The 14,691-nt window shown below is 44.3% G+C and overlaps 1 protein-coding gene across 4 annotated transcripts in view; it reads left to right on the forward strand.

Moving 5' to 3' along the window:
* Positions 1–7,852: 7,852 nt before the first annotated feature.
* The window catches only part of LOC101487767 (RNA binding protein fox-1 homolog 3), a 431,072-nt gene continuing 424,233 nt past the window's right edge, over positions 7,853–14,691 (forward strand). For 3 of the 4 annotated variants that reach the window (XM_012920561.3, XM_076883450.1, XM_012920562.3), the window contains exon 1: positions 7,854–8,261. The gene's annotated coding sequence lies outside the window, so the exon portion shown is untranslated. Of the gene's footprint in view, positions 8,262–14,691 lie in introns of all 4 variants that reach the window. The other variant, XM_076883451.1, reaches the window with a different exon arrangement.

The raw sequence follows: 14,691 nt of genomic DNA on the forward strand, positions 1-14,691 counted from the left end.
AGTCCAACACATTTTACACCTAAAATGAAAGATCCACCAGCGACGCAAACGGCTGCTTAGGCCTCCAGTTGTGTCCACACTGGAAGTGATTCACTGGAAGATAAAGCGACAACTACAGAAAAAGAATAAACCTTTCTGAGCTTCCAGGGGCGTGCATGAAGCAAATACCAATGACAATGAAGAATAATGATTTTGGGCATATGACCTGGTAGTAAATACATTAGAGGCAACTGAAGCCCGGACCGTGCCAACGCAACTGTGATGTGCTACGAGCGAATCCCTTAGTGCAGAGGCAGCTTCAATCACACAGATCTAGACACCTTGGTGAATCCCTGCTACGAGCTGGCTGTTGCCCACACGTAGCAGTGCATGAAAACGTATACAGTGCTGCGATTGCTTTTGTTGCCTGCGGGTAGTTTGTTTTGGCAGGCTCGTTTGCCAACATTCGCCATTTACAATCCGAGATGTGGTGAAATTTTAAAAAGTGCACCTCGAGCTGGACACAGACAATGTTCAAAATAAGTTCTTCTTCCCTGCTGCACCCAACGCATTTCCAAACGCAAGCTGCCTGCGACCAAGAGGAGGTTTTTGGTGCAGCACCGTGCTGAGCTTTCTGACCAATTATAACTGCCAGCAACTCGCCAACACTTTAGGAAATATGCAGGTTTCTTTAGCGTCCAGTAGTTGCCAAAAAGTCTGATAAGAAGCTAATGGAGACTTGGTAGCCCTTTGGTACCATTACTTACTTTTAAAGATAAAGCAGTTTGCAGAGCGGCTTATCTGCAGTGTAAATATTCATGGTTCTGCTTTTTGCAGTCTCATTTAAACTGTGCCAATTTACAGGCCAAATAATCTCGAGTGGCTTTATTTTGTAAGGTACAGATACGAGAAATATTGTTGATAAAGATATAAATCTGCTTGGTGGTTTCCCTGAAGTTGTAACCCTTTCAGTCTGTTCATCCATACGAGACATTTTAGTAATATATTACATACAGCTTTCAGTTCTGACTATGCAACGGGGCTCTGTATGGAAGGAACCAGCTCAGTGTTTTAGCATTAGCTGACACAAAACTCCAGTTTTTGTCCCTTACCACTTTGGTAACTCTCTGCTTTATAATAGTCTTTTGGTCAGCCTCCAAAACTTCCTGGGATGCTGTTCTCAGAGCAGAGCAGTGTTTGTGCCTGCTAGTTTATGTAAACCTGACCCACGACCTAGAATAAATCCAAACATTTAAAAGCAATCTGACACCTCACTGCAATTACTTTCACATACACTAACACTACACTTCCTGTGTTTAAAACTTTTTGTTGTCTTTAATATGAGCATCCAATGTTGTAGCAGTAAATAAAAATATGTCAGGGTGTATGCCTGAAGTTCTCATTAATTGCTGTCCTAATTTTAATATCTGTATATAAAAAAAATGTAATTAGCCAAAATATTTCACCCTGAAAATGATAGAATATGCACATTTCTACGGCGTTCCTGAGAAGCCAAACGGACTGCAACTTAAGAAAACACCAGCAATAAGTAAAATGCTGCAAAAGCACACAAAACACAACGGAAATGTGGAAAAACAGATTTCCAAAAGCACAAGGGAAGTGTTTCTGGGGAGACGATAACACAACGGACCAGTTGCAGGAACCAAAACATGCTGGGTAAGTGTGTTTTAATCTCATTTAACACTGATGACACTGAGTTTTAGGCTAATAGTTAGGCTAACACACTTACCTCTCATCTTTTTCTTTCCTCACAAAACTGATAGATCCTCCACTTCTTTGAAGTGTCTTCCAGTACAATTCTTAGCATATTTTGGTTCCTGCAACTGGTCCGTTTGGTTATTGTCTCCCCAGAAACACTTCCCTTGTGCTTTTGGAAATCAGTTGTTTCCTATTTTCCTAGTTTTTCTTATTTCCGCTGTCTTTTGTGTGCTTTTTCAGTGTTTTTCTTATTGCTGGTGTTTTCTTAAGTTGCAAACCATTTGGCCTCTCAGGGCCACCGTACATTTACGCCCCTGAGCTGATAGAGGTTTTATCCCAGATGAAGTCATGTAGTTTCATTGTTCTGCCAATAGCGATATCTGTTGGCTGTTGCATGGAGCTCTCCTCGCTTCGCTTTTTATTTCGAAGCATGTGTGTGTTTTTTATCTCCATTGTCTCTGCAGAACAGAGACCATTTTCCAAGGTGTGATCAAACAGTTCCACAGCTCTGCCCATAACGTTTAAAATCATTGCTTGGTGTAAACCAAAAATCAACCTTTTCACTGTCGTGTACGCCGACACACGGTGCCACGAAGCCTCGGGATTTTACAGTAGATTCCACATGTCGACAGTGTGACCCTCGGGGACAAATTCACAGCATAAAAATCCTGTGAAAGATGAGAATGCTCCTGTTCACAACAGGTGCAAAAGGACACGATGTGTGGTCTTCAGGTGAAAGTGGTCAGCCCCTGTGGATCGTAACTGGACACTCGACTCTGTTCAGCACAGAAAGTGGTGTTCGCTCTCTGCTGAAGTTCGAGGTGCATGGGGAAAACACACGTGCGAGGAGTTGGAAGTGGGAGCGGTAATAACAGAGCGAACACCTATGGAGTTAAATATGACAAATATGCATATGTTGTTTTCTCTGCAAAGTTTGCACAGTCTAGCACAATCAATCTGGCACAAGTTTCCCTTTTTGGAAGTAACAGTCGGCCTGGTGTTGTGTAAACTAATTGATTCATTTGATTCCTTTGTTCAAGCACTCGTAATGACGGGAAATATTGAATGCTGCATTTAGATGCTCCCTTGCTGTGGTCATTTGCAGCTTTTTCTCAAGGTTAATTGTTTCGTGACAAGAGATTGTAAATGCATAATTTCAATTTTCTTTTACAAGGCAAAGGATCAGGTTTTTTTTTTTCTCCTCTAGTCCACACTGTCACGGGTCAGTGATTTTCTGTGGGGCTTTAGGCTTTGCAGTTAGCACCCTGTAGCCATTGAAAGATGAGCACAGTGCAGTGGGTGATCAGAAAGTCTGAAATTGGCCCAGAGAGAGCACTGCTGTCAGAAAAAGACCACAACACAGAAGAGAAAAAATGGAAAATGCCATCCCCTGCTGAGTGAATGAATACATGAGTTTCCCTGTGAACTTTTGGTCATACTGCACAGCACAGCAAAAAGCTCTCTTAACAGTCTACAGGTTTTCAAAGGGTATAATAAAGCAGAAAGGGTTATTTATTTCAAAATGCATGGGTTCGGGTAGGTAGGTGGTGTGTGTGTATGTGTGTATATACATGTATGTGTGTGTATATATGTGTATATATATGTGTGTATATATGTATGTGTGTGTATATATGTGTATATATATGTGTGTGTGTGTGTGTGTGTGTGTGTGTGTATAAAGCATAAGGACCCAAAAGTTAACATTTTAACGCAGTCCATTGTTAAATTTGCCGCGCGGGGATATTTCTGTCACCCATTCTATGTTGATTTGAAAGGATGGGGCTGGTATCTCCCTCCTTGTCTTTAATCAACCCACAATGTAATCTTGCACCAGCTCTGGCCGAGCATTTGTTCCTGTTACTGCTTCACGACTGCTCTGCGGCTACTGAATGAAGCAATTTAAGACATGAAACAGCATTAGTGCAAATGCAGTAAAGGAGTAGAAAAGACGACGTAAAGTCAGAGAGAAGACAAAAGCAACAAAAAGGAGACTCTGACTCGAGATCTGAAGAAGAGCCATCAGTACGTGTGGGCCGTGTTAAATAATTTACTCCTCCCCGATCGGCCCTATTTAATTAGCCCTTGTTCTTCGGATTTAATCAGGCCCTCTTGGTTGGGGTGTTAGGCTACGAACTGTGAGGGGCAAAGAAGCATCATACGATCCCCTGCTGTGAGATCACAGCGGGGCCTCAGGTAGAGGACACAGGGACGCGTCCTACAGTTGATGCTAACAACACTAAGAGGGCACGGCAGCAGACCACGGTGACTCAGAGCGGGCTGCTGCGTGGCACTTCTTAAGCTTTAAATTACGTTTCCCTAAACATGCCGTACACTTATCTTTGCATGCAACTGTTGGACGTGTTTGTTGGTCAGAAAGTCGCAGAGTGTCGGACCCACAACCGCTCCTCCACCCCCTCTCTTAGGATTAACGCCTGCATCTTTAGAACTTGAATCTTTCTGGAAATGGGAGCAGAGAAGGGCTGCGTCTAAGTATTGTGTAGCCCAAGGCTAGTTCATAGGAGCTGCAAGCTGCTGGAGGATCCAATTTCAGGCCATTTCGCCTCCTAAAAAAATTGTCTGAAGTGGAAAATCACACCTGATGGCCCTCTAGCGTGGCTTTCAAGCCACTAGATGGTAGTATGGAAGTCTTTGTACAAATCAATTTTCTGAGGGGAAAAAAATGTTATGATTAAAAAAAAAGATTTGACAAAAGTTCAGATGGCCATCTGTGTCCTTTAGTAAAAGACCATGTTCTCTTTTTTCCCACATAGTGGAGCAGTTTTTTCTCACACTGTAGGATAGGCATGAATCTGCCAGTGGAGGACATTGAATTCATTTTAAGCTGCACTCCCACAACGTGCAGCCAGAGCTGAGGTGCACACTTTGATTTGTGACATGCAGAGAAGGGGGGGAAAAGAGAGGACGATGAGGAAGAGGAAGAGGAAGCGAGGGGAACAGAAGCGCAGTGTCCCGCTGAGGTAATTTGCCTTGGGTCTTATAGAGCTTACTCGCACTGCTGGCAGAGTCATATGCAGACTGATACGGGGGGAAAAGAGAAGATGTGGGAACAGCATGAGAAGCCAGCAGAATCACAAGTGTTGTGGCTTTACCTTGTAGCTTCAGAGGAAATAAGAAAGAGCGAGACTGAGAGAAGGCTGGGAGTGGAGAAGGGTTTAACTAATACTCAAACAAAGGTAGCTGAGCGTGTGTGCACAGCCATATGCACACACACACACACAGAGTCATCATCCAATGCATTGGGGGAAAGCTAAGGCCAATTTTCATGGGAGTGTAGCAGTTTTGAGCACACATAAGAGCCTGTGACACCCTTGGCGGTGCCAAGAGCCGACACATCAGCCAGCGTTGACAGCATGGCTGGCACATGCCTGAGGGGCTGGGAAACTTCCCTTCTATAATTGCATCCCATGTCAACCTGTGACATGTCAGGCTCAACCAGCAGGGAACTAACTAATCACCGGCCAGACCTCCATCTCGTATACCCTCTCATATCCCCGCTTTCACCCCGAACAACATAGTCCCACACCAGCTATCTGCTTCCCACTTCTGTTTTTGCACGTGTTAGGGAAGCACCCCTGAGCAGGCTATTACATCTTTATCTCAGCACCTGATGCCATCAGCATGACTCAACAGTGAAAGCAGCTCTGTCTCATTAGTCTTCTTCTTCTTAAAAAAAAAAAAAAAGGTAGCAATTCCCATTTATTCCATCTGTTATTCTCACTGGCGCTCTGCAGCCAACACATTCCACTCATTCTGGGTAATGACATTAAATTTGTTAAAATTGGTGCTATGTTGAAAATGAGAATATCCTCTCTGCTCTCGCGGGGTGACTACCTGACGATTCTTAGGCTTCTTCCCACGTCCCGTGTGAAGTATGGCGACGCCGCGGCGGGTTACCACATGCATTTTAAGCGTGCAGCTTTGTGATTTAAGATGAGGAGAGGTTTTGTAGCGAGCTAACGTGTGTGATGGCAAGTCTGTTAAAGTCTGCAGATCGGGAAGTCCTCTTGATCTTTGATACGAGATATCTGTGTGGGTGCCTCTGTGACCACATCTTTGATCTTTGGTGTGTGTGTGTGTGTAAGTGAGAAAGGGAGCGACATGGTGCCAGAGCCTCCTGCCTCCTACAGATTGAGGTGAGAGCAGGCAGGTGGGGCTCTGTCGTGTCTGTGTGCCACAGTAACTGGATGTGATGGGTGGCCTCTGGGGATCTCTGCCTTAGAAGTGCTAAACGAGCGAAGCAGAGCAATCACACTGTTCCTGTGCGTGTTTGTGCGTCTGTGTGTGCGCGTTAGCGTGTGTGCCGCAAGCCCACACACTCCTATATATGATAGTCAGTTTGCTTTCCTGTTGCCACTGGCTCTGTGTCTGTGTAGGTGTGCGTGTCTGTCATAAAGGACACTGCATTTATCCTTAGACTAAATATAAGCGCCACGAGATGGATGATAGGATAAAACAGCCTGTAATGTGTTAAATGTTGCCAGGAAACAGGGCTTTTTAAATGACGACGACACAAACACGACTGCCCGGTTGGGTCAGAGGAGTGATGCTGAGGGCTCCAGACAGTCCACATGCGGTGGGGCTCCAGTAGCACGACTCCAGTTACAAAGGTGGCGACAAGACACTGGTTCCAGTCTACATGTTGTGACCCCACCCTGCTCCAGCCACATCCCCCCGTGTCTCAATGTGATTGTTAGCCTGAAGCATCCGAAAGGGCAAGCTACTCGCCTCCCCTTCATTAGCCAAATGGAATTGACTTAATTCAATTACGGCTCCTCCCGTGAGGAGCCCACGTTTGTGCACATTTCTGCCTTTTGCACATCAGCTGTAAATCTGTGCGAGTCCCCACGCGTGTTTGCATACATTACACCTGCAACCTGCACGCCTACGAGAACAAAACAAACGAGCGCACGTCACAGGTCGTGTTCTTGCCGCGGGCAAGCCGAGGCCCCGGCGGTGGCACCGTCGAGGCCTTCGGTCCCACCGCTCCACCCGCGGCCTCGTGCGCCGCCCGAGCCGAGGTGAATGCCAAGGAGCCACTACATCAACCCAACCTCCCCCACCCCACCCCAGGGGAACACCAGCCAATGAATTACAGATTAGATCATTGTTACAGGATCATAACAGTGATCTAATTGCCAATTTCTCTTTTTAATTGAATTTGGTGGAGTGAAGAGGACGGAGATGGGATTCATGGGACTCTGTGTGGAGCCGATTGGAGTCGGTCTGCTGTTGACCGGGCACGACGGTTAATGAGGAGAAGAAAAAAAAAAATTCCGGCGCTTGACATTAAGCTGCAGAGCTGGGCGTCCACTGCAGAAACGTCAGGCTTAATATCCTTACCAGTGCCTCTTGTTCAGACAGAACGGCATTTTTGAAATCTTTCAGGGTGTTGGCTCGCTAAAATTACCCAAATTACATCGACAGCATCATGTGTCACAGTTAAATCACTGTAACTAGTTTGCAGCTTTTTTTGGAATTTTTTGTTTTCTGTTTTTCTGCATTTTTTTTCTGGACTTTAACAATGTTTTTTTCTTTTCATTTTCCAAGTTCGGCTCCCAGTACAAACGACTTCGGTCTGAACCTCACGGATGCAGCTCTATGACCTAGGCTGAGCTAATTGCAGTTTGTCTGCGTCTGTCTCCATGCCACGAGCTTCCCACATCTACTGCTCCTTTCCCACCCCACCACCTCCAAAACAGTCGGACCATAAATGAGCTCCATAGTGCTGTCTGATTACAGCTTGGTTAAATTAGATGAGATAAGTTAGCCCACATCTCCTCCACAGCCATGCTTGAGAGCTGACAAGCCCAATACATCTGTCGCGGCTATGGTAATTGAGATGGGGAGGGAGGGTGACGGTGGTTGGATATGGAGGAGTGATTTGTGTGTGTGTACATGAATACGTGTGTGCGTGTGTAGAACTGCGTGAATGGGAGGGGGGAGCCTCCCTCTGTCTCTTGTTCCTCAGTACCTGTCATTGATGAGGAGCCAAGGAGAAGCTTCAGCTTGAAGCTGTCATCGGCCCTCTGAATTTGTCTGCCTCACTCTATCAACCCTCCCTCCTCCTTCCTCTCTCCCTCCCTCTCTCTGATGTGGATGCAGAGTGTGTGAGTCGTGAGCCAGCCAGCGAGCTTGTGTGTTGTGTGCCGCAGGAACCATACAACCGCCTCTCGAGGTGTTTAAATCTGAGACGTCGGCAGAGCGACTGGGGTGCAGGCAGCTCGCCGCCCTGACACCACTGAGACCCATGCACCCTCTCCCGGACTGACAGGCCAATCGCAAGCTGCCTCTCGCCCTCCCTTCATCCAAAGCGTGCTCTCTCTCTTTCTCTGACTCGCTCACTCGCACTCCCTCCTCCTCGTCTTCTTCCTCTCTCTCTCTCATTCCTCTGTGCTCAATCCGTGCATCCCCTCCTCCTCCTCCACCACCACCACCTCACACCTTTTGGTCAGAAGAGGAAGAGGAAGCCCAGCCCAGGGAGAGATGCTGAAAGGATGAAACTCTGACACGCCGACAGACCACAGGGAAACAAGAGCACAACTGTGAGTACAGCAGTCCTTTCACTTCTCACTCAGGCTTAACGCTGTCACACACACTTTGTCTCTCACGCACAAATGCACACACACACACGTGTTTGGCACATTTACTTCGTACCCACACTGAGACTTTACTCCACACACTGATCCAACAGCATACTCGCCATCCATGCACAGCTCAAGTGTCTTTGTCTTTTTCAGGCAGGCAGGCAGGCGAAAAAAGAAAAAAGTGCAGATTGTGTTTTCCTTTTTTTCCTTTCGTAAGGCGTGCAGTGTGTTTCTTGATGTCAGCTGTTTAGATTAGGCTTTGTCCTGTCTTTGCACAGCTCAAACAAAAACAATCCAACAAAAGTGTCATTCATACTTTGAGATTTTGCATACTTTTCCCAAAAAGTCAACCCTGCATTTTTATGTCTTTTTGTTCAGCTCAGATGTGAGGGGGGGGGGGGGAAAGCAAAACTAAAAGGACCCCAGTAATGAGCAAGGTCAGCTAAATCATGTTTCACACACAGATTCTTTTGTCTGTGCACTTCTGCTGTTTTTATTGGCAATAAAAGCGTGCGGGATCGCCACATGAGGGAAGTATCCCTGTTCCCGTCTCCAATCTTAAATATATAAGCTGCTATAAGCCAATAGATGCCCGAGGGGTGAAAAAAGGGGCGTACTTTCTTCTCAGCGGCGTAAGAATCCCGAGCAGTCCCCGCTGCTTATTGTTTAGCACTCAGCCAGGGGAGGTCTGCGTGCCGGGCTGATCTGCGCCGTTTGCGCCACACTATTTTTTGATTATGTTCCTGGTTCATCTCTGGCCGAGCCGATTTCCTATTTCCTTCTCCCATTTCGAGAGCGGGGAGTATAATATGATAGCAGCTCACATGTGGGGAAGTGCAGACAGTGGATCTGTACAGAGGACACAGATTGCATTTCCCCTGGAGAATGCTCTCGCTGTATTAAAGGCACTAGAGGGCTGCTCGGCACTTGTCATCAGCTTCGCTAGTAATGCCGGCGAGAGGAGAAAGTAGACGTGGTGTTTACAGCCACTCTCTCATTTAAAGAGCTCCCATTGGCCCTAATGCCACAGCTGCATCACACTGGCCCATTGCAATCCGGGTTATATTACATTTGTGAAGCCCAGGATATTGTGCGGTGCCTCGCTTGCTTCGAATGTGGGAAATGAAAAGATCTATATGTTAAACATCCCACAATATATTAGATTTGTTGCTGGACTGTAAACTCCTGGAGTGAGAATGAAAGCATTTGCATTTTTATGATGTGGTTTAACGTGGATCACATGCACCACAGCACCCATTTATGCTTAAAATTGAATTTATATTACCCCACGTTTTAGTTGTTTGGACTTCACTCTGCTGCTGTTTTATAATTCTCGGGCTTTTCTGGTTTAGCTGCTATAGGTGCTGTTTTTTCTGCATTTTCCAAGTCACTGAGTCTGAAGGTGGGATTGATTCCGATTGTTAGAAGCGTGCAGCGAGACATCGGCAGCTCTCGAGACCCGACGAGCCTCTGGTCGCTGATGTGTCAGCAAAAGTGAACGATCAGCCTGAGACTGACGTCCGCCTCCGTCTGGCCTTGGCGAATTTACTGAACCCGTGTGGCTTAACGCACAAAGACACACAAATCAAGATAAACAAGACAGGCCTCTCCTCCTCCGGTTTTGCCTCAGATTAATTCCTGATTTCATGGCCTAAAAATAAAACCGACAACCTATAACCATCATCAAAGCTATGACATTTGCAGCAAAGAAAGACTACAAAAGCTACATCACAAAAAAGTAATTTAAACTCTGTGAATTAATGGAACTTTCATTTTGGATTTGCCAGTGGCTTTCATAGGAAATTTATGCAATTTAAATGCAGAACGCCTGTCTGCTTCTGAGTTGGTCACTGACCAATTTAAATGTATCTTTTCCTATATTGTATGTTTCATTGTGGAGAAATATATCGAAGGGAAGTTAATAGCCTTTTATGCTAGGAAACATATTTAATTACATATATCTTTCACTGCTAAGAATTTACCCCAGAGGTTCTGTTAATGTAAGTCTGTGATCTCCGCAGTTAATAAACCGCTCTTGAAGGCGAGATAAATTGCCGTCAACCCATATTCATCACTATCTGCTTGTGTATCTGCACTTATTGATTTGATAGTTGGTAACCAGTCCTGATCATCCATACAGATCCGTACAAAGCGAGGGCCGATAGGGTTTCCACTCTCCCTGAAGGCTCAATTACACAGCACGCACGAGGAAATGTGGGGGGAAGGAGATCAGCTTCTGACAAGGTCAAATTATATATGTCAGCTTGAAATCATTTTGTGTAGGTGTTCAGCCATGTCTGAATGTATAAAGAAAGAGACATTTGGTAAGTCAATAAATGTCATATGCTGGAGCTCATTAAATATTTTAATCACACATTTTGCTGATTAAATTATATCGACTGAATCGAGGGTTTGAGCTCCTGTTATTTCATTTGTTTGCATGTTTGTGTGTTTTGGTTGTTTCAAATCTCTCCCAGACTTTGGGATGTTGGGAACTAGTGATTGCACGTCTTGAATAATGAGCAACAGAACGACTAATTTGCACACTTGTTACTATTTAAACAGTTCTGATTACAATTGCAAGCCCATCGTATGTTTTCCAGTCTCGACACGCATGCGGCGCTGCTCGTGAGAGTTGACGCTGTAATTGGTGCGTTGTGCGGCTGTTGGCTTTCGCTGGCATTCTTAGACAATGGAGTACAGTGCCTATTCAGAACCTCCTGAATACCACAATTCAGCGATGAAGGACATGTGTGGCAAATATTGAAGAGATTTTTTTTTTTGTATCTCTTCATGAAAAGCCAAAAAAGCAGAATTGATTTGAGGAGTGAGCCTGGCAAGGATAGCTTGGTTTTAAAAACCTTTGTGAGAAAGATTGTAATGGCAGGGCAAAGTGCCGCTGAAGTCACAAGGTTTTTAAAGAAACACGAGCATACGTGCAATAAAACGTTTAACAGTTTCTAAGCTATGAAAGTGGCTTGGGCATCAAAATGCATTTTCCAATCCTGTATACAGTTGTTTTATCTGGATTTTACAGTATCTGCCTCCAGCCGAGATCAATAAAGTCGAATTTTGTTTGCACTGCTTAATAATTACATGTAGAACCTTAAATAGCCAACTTACAGCAACTGAGTGTCATAAAGGAAGTTCCAGGAATCCACAGACTATAGCCAAGTGGTCCCCAAAATACTTCATGTAAAAAACAAAACACATAAATATAAAATGATGTCCTCGTGTGGAGGCATTACATTCTGGCTTTTCTTGACCTCAGTAAAGTGTTTAAACTTTGTTACACAATGGTGACAATATGGTGTTGGGCTGTAAATTCTTCCTGTTCAAATAGCCCAGAATAGCTATAAGGAATTAAAAATGCATCCCAAACAACAGCTCAGGTCTCAGGAGGTTAAAGCAAGCATATTGTGAATGCTACTCCAATAGAAACAATGAGCTTGGTATCACTGCTCTTGCTCCTGCAGCAAACCTTCCTGCTGTTGCTTGGTTGTGCTTACTGTAGGCAGTGAAGGAGCTGGTGATGACAGAGAAATGCTTGAGCCAGTCCTCACAGAAGTTCAGACCGAGGCAGCTAAACTGGCGGCATATTAGAAAACCTTATTTGTAAGGGGTTCTTGGCGACAGGAGAACCTCTGGAAATGGGTTTCAAACCTCTGGGAGTTAGTCACATTAATAAATAATAGAAAAAGCATGGAGTAACATCATTTCCTCTGGCCAATCGTGTTATTTATCCATCTAAATTGAGAGTTGCCCAGGTTTGGGGATATCCGGTTTTTATGTAATGACATATAAACCCTGCTTTCCGGTCCAAACTACTCTGTGTTTGAGGTTGTTGTGTTTTTAACAGGTTTTGTATCTTGTTCTATTTAATCTGAACAAGCCCCCAAAATCAGTCAGTGATCACTGTCAGTCTCCCTCTGTTTTTATTACCACTGTTAATTTTAAAGCTCAGTTTTCAAAACCTTATGATGTAACTCCAGCCCATGCAACTATATATTAATGACTAACCTCATATTGTGGATGGATTATCTCCGTTGTTCTCCTGACTGAAGTTTGGTCCATGTACAGCATCCTGCCATGTGATTGCATTTGTCCCTAACCATCAGGAACCCTCACGTTAACTTTTATCGAGTGGAAAAAAGTTAGCATTCATCCTCCAGCTTCTCTGTGTTTATGTTATGCTAACATAGCTGTTAGCTAGCCACCACGTAGCACATCATTATATACCAGCTAGCCCAACTTCAGTAACCCTACAAACGTCACTGCTGTTTAATTTCCTGTCTTCATTTATGTTGGAAGTGGTAGCAGAGCTGTACGTTTGAATTTTTCAGAAATCTCTCAGTCAGAACATGCTATATCATGTTTAGGTGGAAACTAGCGAGCTAACTCCCTGCTAACTTCAGACTCCGTTAAACTTCATAAATTCTGTTTTCGTGGATGCCTGGATGTTAAACTTCACTGTTACACCTGGTAGAGCAGAACGCTGATCATTTTATTACAGATGAAGGAATTTAGACAGTTTGTAACTCTCAGTGATGCCGCAGTGTTCGTTTGACTTTAGGACCTGAAGGAGACGGAGTTTGGACCTGGAAACGGCTAATGACGTCAGGCTTACAGACTAGACTGGTTTCAAAGCTGTCCACAAATCCTGCTCTGGTAACTCAAGAAGAAAAAAAAATGTTACCTTTCTGAGTTACTTGCATGAACTTATCACATCCTAGAGCAAGCGTGCCTCTAGCTGTAAGTCTTGCTCGTGACAGGATGCAAACATGAATGGCTCCCTCCTGAGCTCAGCTGTAACCTTAGCTAGCTGCTTTCAGCTGGCAGAAGTTCCTACATGAAACCATCCACAGAAAGGATTGAGTAACCAATTTTTTTTGAATAACCAGGTCATAATTTGTAGAAAGATTCATCATTGCTGATTATTTAAGTAGTTTTGGTCGTGTAGTTCGCTTTAGTTCTATTATATTTAAGATAAATGGACTATACTTTTATAGCACTTTCTTACAGTAAGCCTCATTCACCCAGTCACGCAACCCAATGATGTTTTGACATTCAGTCTAGGTAGAGCCAGGAACCATCAACCAATAAAACGGTTTGCGTGCATCACTAAACCTAACCCTGGTTCAGAGATAAAAAAAAATATGTAAATTTGTTTTAGGGGTGATTTTTTCTTTTTTAAAAGTCTTCTTTGACCTAGTAGAGGCTAGTAATTATGCCAAGTTTCAAAAAACATGTACATTTAAATACGAAACAGGTGGATGTTTGCCGCCTTACTTAGGTAAAAGAGATTCTAATTAATTTTCTGTGAATGCACAAATTAGTTGGTGAACCTAAAGACTATCAGAGGTCTCTTGATTATCCAAACTTGGTTCTTCCAGAGAGACTTATTGCTGTTGAGTTTTGGGTTTTTGTTAAATGTGATTTTTGAATGCTGCGAGCACAACACCTGAAATTCGATTCCCCTTCACCGTTTCTGGTTTGAGGCAGCAATTTCAAAGACGGATATCTCAAAACCCGAGCGAGTAAAACCAAAAGTATTTTTATGTGTAGATATCACTGGGGGCAAGAGAGGAAAAAAATGTGTTTTTGTAAATTACCTTATTAAAGTCCCGTAACTAAATTGTGCTGCAAACAGTGTTTATTTAGTCCATTTCATTAGAAAGTTTATAGCAGCTCTGCATGGGCTTTTGCCATTCGGTCACCATTTAATCAGTCTGCACCCCCAGCATTAACCTTCAGTACCTCTCTCTGTCATTCTCTGCAGGGTCACGCAAAGTATCATCAAATATTTATGATATTAATAATTGCCTTTAGGAAGGGAAAAAGAACATAAATAAATCTGCTCTGCAAAGCATACAATTAAGAAGTCCATTCCATGTAATAAATGGGCGAAGGGGAGCTAAAAGGGCAAAAAAAGGGCGAGACGTTACAGAATCGTCGAAGACGGAGACGGCGTGAAACACGGGCGGCGAACGGCTCTGGCTGCGCAGTGGAAGGGGTTTTTCTTCTTCTGTAAATTCGTGCATTATCTGGTGTGCAATTGTTCTTCTGAGAGCTAATGCGAGCCTGAGAGAAATCGTTGTTGTGGATGGCTTGAGCATCCGCGGTCCCCGGGGGGCCTCCTACATCGACAGACTCCAAATAGACAAACATGCAGACACCCACACACATGCGCACACATATGTACACAGAGCTGCTTAGCGTGGAAGCCGATTGAGGCAGGGCCCAACATTAATTATCTGTTTTTCAGCCGAGGTCTGGTGACAGTGATTAGAGTGAGGGTTTTTTTGGAGAGCGGTGCACATGCAGTCTAATGAGTAAAACTGGCTTCTCTATAGAGCTCTCCAGGCACACTTGATCTGCACTGTGCTTC

Source organism: Maylandia zebra, linkage group LG4, assembly GCF_041146795.1.
Source record: "Maylandia zebra isolate NMK-2024a linkage group LG4, Mzebra_GT3a, whole genome shotgun sequence".
Lineage (NCBI taxonomy): Eukaryota > Metazoa > Chordata > Actinopteri > Cichliformes > Cichlidae > Maylandia > Maylandia zebra.